Source organism: Ostrea edulis, chromosome 10 (genome assembly GCF_947568905.1).
Source record: "Ostrea edulis chromosome 10, xbOstEdul1.1, whole genome shotgun sequence".
Taxonomy (NCBI): domain Eukaryota; kingdom Metazoa; phylum Mollusca; class Bivalvia; order Ostreida; family Ostreidae; genus Ostrea; species Ostrea edulis.
The window spans coordinates 3165612-3175611 of NC_079173.1; the positions used below are offsets into that span (position 1 = coordinate 3165612).

General features: G+C 34.0%; 1 protein-coding gene and 1 long non-coding RNA gene across 29 annotated transcripts in view; both read left to right on the forward strand.

Annotated features, from left to right (window-relative positions):
* LOC125660851 (uncharacterized) overlaps positions 1–9061 on the forward strand; it is a 10546-nt gene extending 1485 nt beyond the window's left edge. The window contains exons 1-3 of the long non-coding RNA XR_008799254.1: positions 1–973; positions 5096–5277; positions 6312–9061. The exon at positions 1–973 is cut by the window's left edge and continues 1485 nt beyond it. This is a non-coding gene — a long non-coding RNA (uncharacterized LOC125660851). The remainder of the gene's footprint in view (positions 974–5095; positions 5278–6311) is intronic.
* LOC125666552 (leucine-rich repeat-containing protein 15-like) overlaps positions 1–10000 on the forward strand; it is a 412115-nt gene that overhangs the window by 72172 nt on the left and 329943 nt on the right. The window lies entirely within an intron of this gene.

Genomic DNA, 10000 nt, shown 5'->3' on the forward strand with positions numbered 1-10000 from the left:
CCTAAATAAAGTACATTAGCATGGCTCGAAACCATGATTTCTTCATCATGAAGCAAATGCTCTGTTACCACTGAGCTACAAATTTTTTAACATGAATTCATAGCTAAAAATTTTAATAATTTATAACTAATTTTTTGGTTAATTCCATAAATATTATTCCTCTCTCTAGATACAATTCTGGGTAACCCCCTGCCTTTGGGGATATAAGCACATCATTTCTTTCAGAATGGGACAATGTCAGGAGAGCTTTTGTTATTTGTTATACTCTTAGTGTTGATGGCATCTATGAACAACAGGATAATGTTTTTAGATTATTATTTCTGATATCATATTTGTAAATTGTTTATGAGGGGTTGTTAAAGTTTGTGGACAAAAGGACACACTTATTAAAAATTCAAAGTTATGATAAGTAAAAAATATAGGAGATGTGTAACAAGATTGTAGATTTGAACATTTTAATTTTAATTAATTTTTATAAGTATTGATTTCAGATACATGTATGACATTGCATGCTTGATCGGGGAGGGGGGCTACAGTTAGATAATATTCTGGTCAGCACATTCGATAAACTACAGTTGTACATGGAACTCATTAAATCACTTCTTTTTCTTTCAGTGGTCTTCAACTTTTAATCTCCAAGAAGGAAATGTAATTAAAAGATGAATAAAGTATCCCTAAGAATACCAGAAGAAAGGCTGTGTTGAGAAAAACAGCCCTTCCTCAGTACCTCAGAACTAGATGATAGCCCTTGTTACTTTATGCTGAATATGACACAGTATAGAAGATCTGATCATGAAGAAGTTACACCATTGATACACTTGCCAACTGCCAAAACTACTTTCTGATAGTATGACGAGATTAGAAGATACCATGGTGTAGTCATGACACAAACTGCAAATCAAAGATTGTCTTCCCCAGAGGATGAACAGAGTGCTTCACATGGATAACATTTCCTTTTCGAGTTTTGAAATTAGTAAGTATACAAAATATTTTAGGCCACATAGTCATAAAATTATTTTTTAGATTTCCATCCTTGCTTGGAAAAAAAATGGGGCAGGTGGTGTATTTTTTATTTTTCAGAATATATATTTTCCGTTCATTATACTCGCATGTTGCTGTAGAGTGTAGATTACTTCATATTTTTTTACATTGTTTTCTTTAGACAGAAAATTTTCATACAGCAATATTGTAATTGTTTTTAAGTGATTTTGAAGTACATTTTCATGTAACACTGAAGTGGAACATTCTTTTGCGCTTTTTTGAATAATAGTAATTTTTAGCTCACCTGAGCTGAAAGTTTAAATGAGCTTTTCCAATCCCCTGTTGTCCGTCTGTCTGTAAACTTTCACATTTCTGACTTCTTCTCAAGAACCACTGGGCCAATTTCAACCAAACTTGACAAAAAGCATCCTTTGTGAAGGGCTTTCAAGTTTGTTCAAATAAAGGGCCACACCCCCTTTCAAAGGGAAGATATAATTACAAAATTGCAAAAATAGGGTTGGGTCATTTAAAAATGTTCTCCTAAAGAACCACTGTGCCAGAAGAGCTGAAATTTACATGAAAGCTTCCTGACATAGTGTAGATTGAAGTTTGTTCAAATCATGACCCCCATAGGTAGGATGGGGCCACAATAGGGGATCAAATATTTTACATACAAATATAAAGGGAAAATCTTTAAAAATCATCTTCTCAAGAAACACTGGGCTAGGAAAGTACAAATTTACATAAAAACTTCCTGACATAGTGCAGATTCAGGTTTGTTAAAATCATGACCCCCTGGGGTAGAATGGGGCCATAAAAATCTTCTTCTCAAGAACCATTAGGCCAGAGCAGTTTACATAATTTACATGAAAGCTTCCTGACATACAGCTCTGTAGTGCAGATTGAAGTTTGTAAAAATAAAATTTTGAAAAGGTGTCGCTTTGTTTGGTGTAATTTTTGTTCGTTCTGCACAAACTTACTCACTCAGCTTGACACAGCCTAGGTGTTCATATGTAAATTTTTATTTTTCGTAACTTAAAATGTCGTGTAGCAATGGTGACCAGATCAAATTTTCCTTCCAATGTTATAATAGGACTAGACATGGGTATCATTTTGCATACAATTTAAAGTATGTTTTTGCATATACACATTTTTCTAATGCCTGTACACATTGAATTATTAAACACCAGGCACGTCCTCTGTCCCCTTTACAAACTATGTTTGTGTGGGGTTTTTTGGAGTTAGATTTTTGGTAGGAGAAATCATGGCCCCGTGAGTAGGTTGGGCCACAATACTTAAATAGGGATCAAAGTTTTAGAAGCGAATATGTATTGGTACCGTATAAGTTTTACATGTAGAACAAATCTTTAAATATGGGCCAAGGTGAATCAGGTGAGCGATGTGGCCCATGGACCTCTTGTTTGAATATGCAGTTTATGCAGGATCAGGATATGCCATTGCCGTATCCGCTAATTAATGAGTCATAATTACCATCATTGTACCACAAAGCAACAGTCACTGTACTGTAGTTCTTTTGCTTAACATTATTCAATTCAGTTTGCCATCATCTTCTTCTAGTCTAAGACACGCACACTCAATAATAAAAGTTCCAAACACAGAATTGGGAAATGGCATGGTATCGCATACTTTCACATTCAATAGCATCTCTATTAATTTTAACAAGGCATACATGTGCAGTCACTTGACCAAATGCATATCACACTGCAACAGTCCTTCACAACTACCACATCTTTGGGTACCCTTATAATAGAAACATGTCAAATATAACCACAACATGCCAAAATGTTAGGGTCAGTCATTGAAATGCTCTAAATGTTTGATATACAAGCCAAATATTTGTTCTCAACTTCTTTTTTTTAAAAAAAGGTAGAATAAAAAACAATGGGATGGTTAATTTTGAGAGGGGTGGGCGTGGATGATAATCTGTAAATATGAAATTCCATGTGGCCTTAAGTACAGTAAATATGAAAGCAGATCTTAGTATTTAACAATTTTGTTGATCCATAATTTATTTACAGATTTTATATGATCTTATTTTGTATAATTAAAATCTTAGATGATATATGTAGAATAATTATATCATTTAGCAAAATGTAATGATTTGTAAACTATAGATACATATACATGTAGTAAATTTGTGTAACAATTAATCCATTCAACCCAAAAATGAATTTGCATATTTTAATTGATTTTTAGCTCACCTGAACCAAAGGTTCAAGTGAGCTTTTCTGATCACATTTTGTCTGTCGTCTGTCTGTCTGTCCGTCTGTAAACTTTTCACATTTTCGACTTCTTCTCCAGAACCACTGGGCCAATTTCAACCAAACTTGTCCAAAAGCATCCTTGGGTGAAGGGCTTTCAAGTTTGTTCAAATGAAGGGCCATGTCCCTTTCAAAGGGGAGATAATCACAAAAATAGGGTGGGGTCATTTAAAAATCTTCTTCTCAAGAACCACTGGGCCAGAAGAGCTGAAATTTACCTGAAAGCTTCCTGACATATTGCAGATTCAAGTTTGTTCAAATCATGGCCCCCGGGGGTAGGATGGGGCCACAAGGGGGGATCAAAGTTTTACATACAAATATATAGGGAAAAACTTTAAAAATCTTCTTCTCAAGAACCACTAAACCAGAAAAGCTGAGGCCAAAAATAAAAATTGATTTGTTTGATGTACTCCGACCGACCAATCAAATTTGCTCCTACCCAACCATTTTTTCCAGCAATTTAAAACTTTTTTGGGGGGGGGGTCCCTTGAAAAATAGAAAATTCTCCTTATTCTAAAAGAAAATATTACAAATTTTCATGATGTTAAAAAAAATACAAAAACAAAAAAACCTACCTACCGACCCACCTTGAAAAATGTGAGTCAGAGTACATCAAACAAAAATATTTTTAATGATGGCCTGAGATTTACATGAAAGCTTCCTGACATAATGCAGATTCAAGTTTGTTCAAATCATGGGCCCCGGAGGTTGGATGGGGCCACAATAGGGGATCAAAGTTTTACATACAAATATATATGAAAAATCTTTAAACATCTTCTTCTCAAGAACCACTGAGCCAGAAAAACTGATTTTTACATGAAAACTTTCTGACATAGTGCAGATTCAAGTTTGTTCAAATCATGGCCCCCGGGGGTAGGATGGGGCCACAATTGGGGGGGGGGGACCCCATCAGTAAGCACGCCCCCTACTTCCGGTGTAATGGCAGTAACTGCAAAAATGAAGGCCATTGTGTACAATACTTCATTATCATTTAATGTTGTTCATGTTCTTCTGACCCAGGGATCGAATATTTTCCTACAATTTACAGTGGATCAAAGAGAATTGTTTTATAGTTTTTTTCTTCTTTATGCATATATGACCCAGTATGTCTCTGCAGAGCACAGATCTACATCTGGCATTTTCTAATTACTTAATGTTCACTATTTTTAGCGATCAATTAAGTTTTTTAAAATTAGTTTTTCAATCAAAACTAGCATAAATATAAATCTATAGCTAACCAGGGGTATGATGCATGTGACCCAAATTTGTCATTATGCAGGGGCCTATATCTATTCTACGAAGTATATTTGATGCGCATTAAAGTTTGAAAATTTTAATTCAAAATATGCATTAAAACCGCTGTTTGAACAAGGCATAAGTATCATTTTAAAGTTACATATGTACGTAAGTATCTTTGCTAGATATGATGTTCAAAAAGATTAATCAGTTTTTTTAATTACTGATTAGATCACCTGAGTGGGTATAAGGATTGATAAACTAAGATTTTGAATTTTTAAAAAAGCTAACAGACAGATGAAAGAACTTGATAAATACCATAATACAGTCCATCATAACATGGGTGCATGCAAATCAGGTTCTAGAGCAGATATTAATATATTAGGTAGAACATTGATGATACGTCTGGTATATGTAAGTTGTAACACCCTCTTCATTAATACTGTGCATTTTGACAAAATAGTATATGAAGTCCAGTGGTTCCATTGAATTTGAACATATGTTGAATAAATATAGAGTTAGTAGTGGTAGGGAACAGGTATTGCTTGAATGTGTCTACTAGATTTCTTGTTAAATAACCTTCACTTTAATTACAGTCAAACATAATTTTTGCATCAAAGAGAAAAAGTGGCTTTGACATAACCTAGAAAATACAATATTCATTAAAAAGAGCATGGCACCAGGATAGCTAGATGACCATATTCCCAGCAAAATGAGCCAGTCCTAAAGAGAGTCCACTAGAGATGAAATAAAACTCATTAAAATGTATTGAGAAAAGGTATATATATATACAAGTTTTGATTTGCACCTTAACAGTATATTGATAATTTGTATTTTGACAGCCTCCAACTGAAATACAGTGAAAATATTGCTGCAGTACTGTAATTATGTCTCCCCTCTTTCAGGGGAGATATATTGTTTTTGTACTTTCTGTCCGTCTGCCACAAAATCTTGTGAACACTTCTCCTATATGGCTTATCGGATAGACTTGAAACTTTGTACAATGCTTCATTGCCATTTGTAGATGTGTATATTGGTGGGACGGAAGGATCCAATTATTTTCCTAAAAGTTAATAGTAGATCTAAGAGGGGTGGAGGATGTAAAATACCTTGTCAACACTTCTCCTCCTATATGGCTTATTGGATAGATTTGAAACTTTGTACAATGCTTCATTGCCATTTGTAGATGTGCATATTGTCGGGACAGGAGGGTCCAATTATTTTTCTAAAAGTTAATGGTAGATCTGAGAGGTGTGGAGGATGTTAAAATAGCTTGTGAATACTTCTCCTATACGGCTTATCCGATAGACTTGAAATTTTGTAGAATACTTCAATGCCATTTGCGATGTGCATATTGCAGGGACAGATCAAAGATCCAAATGTTGTCCCTAATATAGTGGATTGTAGGGGTGGAGGGTGTAAAATAGTTTGTGAACCCTTCTCCTATGTGGCTTAATTATTGGAGTTCATAATGTCTATGTTCCTGCTCATGCTTTATCTTTCATACCATGCAGTACATTAAGGGGTTGGAGGTTTCATTTGGAGCACTTCCAATTTGGGGAGCTGGGGATACATTTGTTCTTCATAAAAACAATCTGAAGTTATGATATATTTGTCATAAAATGTTTATGATATCTGTATCACTTTGAATCTTTAAAAATGATAATTGATATGTGAATTAATATTTACAGCTGATCATTTGATAAACACTTACTTTGTAGAAATAGAAATTATGATTTGTATCTAATTGTACATTTCTTGCTACCTTTTACGAAGACCTTTTACTAATCACTTCTCTAAATATTTTTGCAGATTTGTCAGAATGTTATGCATCATGATCAACAGAAAAAAACTTCACAGGTAGACCAAAGCTGACATGGGATGAGATCCTAAAACGAGACCTAGAGTTTAGAGGATTGGATAGGATCAATCCACTGGGTCGCCAAGTGTGGAAGTACAAACTTCAACCTCGACAGGACAGCCAGGCCTCACCCTTGCAAAAAGATTAATTTGGCCTGGATAGTCAAAATGAGTGATGATGATGATATCAAGGTCTGACACTGTAAGCTCAGTAAGGGTAGATGCTGGCAATGGAGCTGTTAAGCAATACAACAAACAGGTTTAACATTGAACATGTTTATATACTTTTTTAGCTCACCTGAGCCAAAGGCTCAAATGAGCTTTTCTGATCACCTTTGCCTGTTGTCTGTCTCTCTGTAAACTTTTCACATTTTCATTTTCTTCTCCAGAGTGAACCACTGGGCCAGTTTCAATCAAACGTGGTATGCATCATCAATAGATAAAGGGTATGCAAAAATAGGGTGGGTTCATTTAAAAAACCTTTTCAAGAACCACTGGACCAGGAAAGTTGAATTCACATAAAAGGTTCCTGTTTTGTGCAAATCATGGTATCCGGGGGTAGGGTGAGGTCACAATCGAGGATCAAAGTTTTACATTCATATATAGTACAGATTCAAGTTTGTTAAAGATCATGGCTCACAGGGGTAGAGTGGGGTCACAATAGGGGATCTAAGTTTTATATGTGAAATATATACAAGGAAAATCTTTTAAAATCTTCTCCTAAAAAACTAGATGCAGAACTAGACCCAAAATCGTAGCTCTTTGAGAAGATATTGGGGCAAGTCAGAGCGCTAGAGCTTCAGATGAACCCCTTATTAAAAATCTTCAATTTACGGCACAGAAAAAAAGTGCATGGTTAAGTCCCTCTATCACTGCATTCCTGCATCGCTGTCTCATGAATTTAATATTAAATAATTCCTAACATATTTTCCCACTATACTTGTTTCCAAGCATACTTTCAAACATTCCTTAAACCCTCATATAACCTAAAAACTCACAGCTTCAAGTGATTTTCTTTGTTGATGTAGCCATGTTAGGTATACGTAGCCAGTCAATTTGAACCCCAGTTCATTTCCATACTCGTACTCATTTTGAAACATAATGTCTGTGTGAACTAATATCCCCACAAATATTTTTAGTGAAATATTTTGGATGAAATCATCCCAGTTGGGTTAAATACTTATTATTCAAAAACTGTAGGTTTGAATATTGAACTAATCTCACAGCTTTCTTAAGTTTGGTCTCCATCCACTCTAGTCTGTTTTTACACTTAACTATTGAAATGGAGTGTAAGGGATCAGACTAGGCTTTAATAGCATTATCAATTTTCAAAAGCTTTAGAAAAATTATACAATTTTAGGTCACTTGAGTAAACTCAGATGACATATTGCTATTGGTCTGCGTCCGTTGTAGTCCGGCGATGTTAACAATTGAATATTTTTAACTAAATTCTATAACTGAAAGGTGAAGATAACGAACAGCGATCAATCTACGATTCGAATAACAGAATTCTTTTCAAATTTAGTATGAAGCACACAAATTTACATTAAACCTTCCTGACATAGTGCATATTCAAGTTTGTTAAAATCATTTCCCGGGAGGTATGGTGTGGTAACAATAGGGGATCAAAGTTTTATATGCTGATATATTTAAATGAAAAATCTTTAAAGATATCTCTTGAACTATTTATGCTAGAGCTTTCATATCTTGTATATACAATTTTTATGGCAAAACAAATCTGACCTATTCAGTGTGTCCTGAACTACATTGTGTTTAAGGTAAAACTTATACGGTACCAATTTTGATGCACCAGATGCGGATTTCGACAAATAATGTCTCTTCAGTGGTTGGTGTGGGTTCGAATCCTGCTTGCACCGGTAAGTGAGAAAGTTTCCCAGTTTACTCTCGGAAGGTCAGTGGTCTCTTCCCAGGTACATTGTATCTAGGTTCTCTCTTCCACCAATAAAAACTGGGCACCACCAGATAACTGAAAAATTGTTGAGTGTGGCGGAAAACAGCTAAAACAATCAATCATATTATGTTCTTTGACCTTGTGACCCTGAACTCTGAGTTTGACCTACTTTTAAGAAAGTATAACTTATTAAGTATATCCAGGACTATTTTAGATATGGCTTTCATGTATTGTATATAGATTACTTATGGCAAGGTCTTTCATATCATTCCAAGACCTATGACTTCATACCTTGGTCTTATCCAGAACAGCAATATCATGCTTGTCATATCTTTGTGTTATATGATTTCATTTTAGTAATGTTGTGTTCTTTAGAGGTAGGTTTGGGTCACATTATTCATGAGAATAAAGATTGATAAAATAACATTTAAAAATCAAAACAGCAGGGCCAAGGTGACTCAGGTGAGCGATGTGGCCCCTGGGCCTCTTGTTGATTTTGATATTTGTACAGATATGTTTGTATGAGAAATGGAACTCTTTTTTTTCTTTTACAAATACATGTATTATCGTATGGATCCATCTGTGTTGATTATTTAATCAAAGGACTACATTCAATGTATCAAATGCAAATTTATTGATATGTCTGTTGTTGAATTACTCATGTATGTATACATTTTTTTGGCACATGCAATTACATATATAATGTATATATATATATATATATATATATATACTAATTGTACATATAACATCTCCTGTAATATAATAAAATATATGACTGAGAATAAAAGCCCTGCTGTTTTCATTGCTACCATGGAACATTAAAAGATTAGAATAATTCAAATATCTTAATGAATTCTGTAATATATGAATTTGATATTTGTATACAATTGCCTCACTGGTGTTCAATGTGAACTTTGGTTTATCATTTCAGTTTGCTCTTTATATCAAATCAAAATTTAAGACAAATAAGGAATTATTTCCGAAATTGGTTAATATGGTACATTGTAGTAAAATAATCAAAAGTTTATTCATATGAGATAGCTAAATTCCACATGGATAACCAGTGACTGATTCTTAATTGTCAACATTTTCACCAAACAGTTTAGAAATTACCCCGGTACATACTATTGGGGGATTATAAAATTCCTTAAAAAGTGACATATTTTTAAATATCACCTTTTCAAGGAGAAAACTCCCTTTAAGTATATGAATCCTATGAAGAAATTAAAAGAGAGGTGGCTATAGGTATATGCGACCCACCTGATCTTTATTTTTCTGCAACATATTCAAGTGTGTTTTTATCACTTGTATGGTGAGATTCATTTGTGGCAAGAGCTGTTATGATGTCTTGAGTCAGAAAGCACCAGAATCCACTAGGAATAGTTTTAGATCTATGGAGCGCCAAATTAACAAACTCAAATATTTGAAGATATCTTTAATTATTTGAAGATATTATCAATTCATTTCTTGCACGCAATCAAAGATCTCTTCAAATAATTAATATCTTCAATTCTGCATTATATATATATATTGCGAGCATGAATTGAATTATTGATATCATTATTTATTCTGCTGAATTGATGCACGCAATAATTTAATTGTTGCTCTCCTCAAATGAATTATAATTTAATGATACCAACAATAGAATTAATGCATGCTACAATTCAATTGAAGAGAGCAATAATTCATTAATGCTAACATCACTTAATGTGCACAATAATTGAAT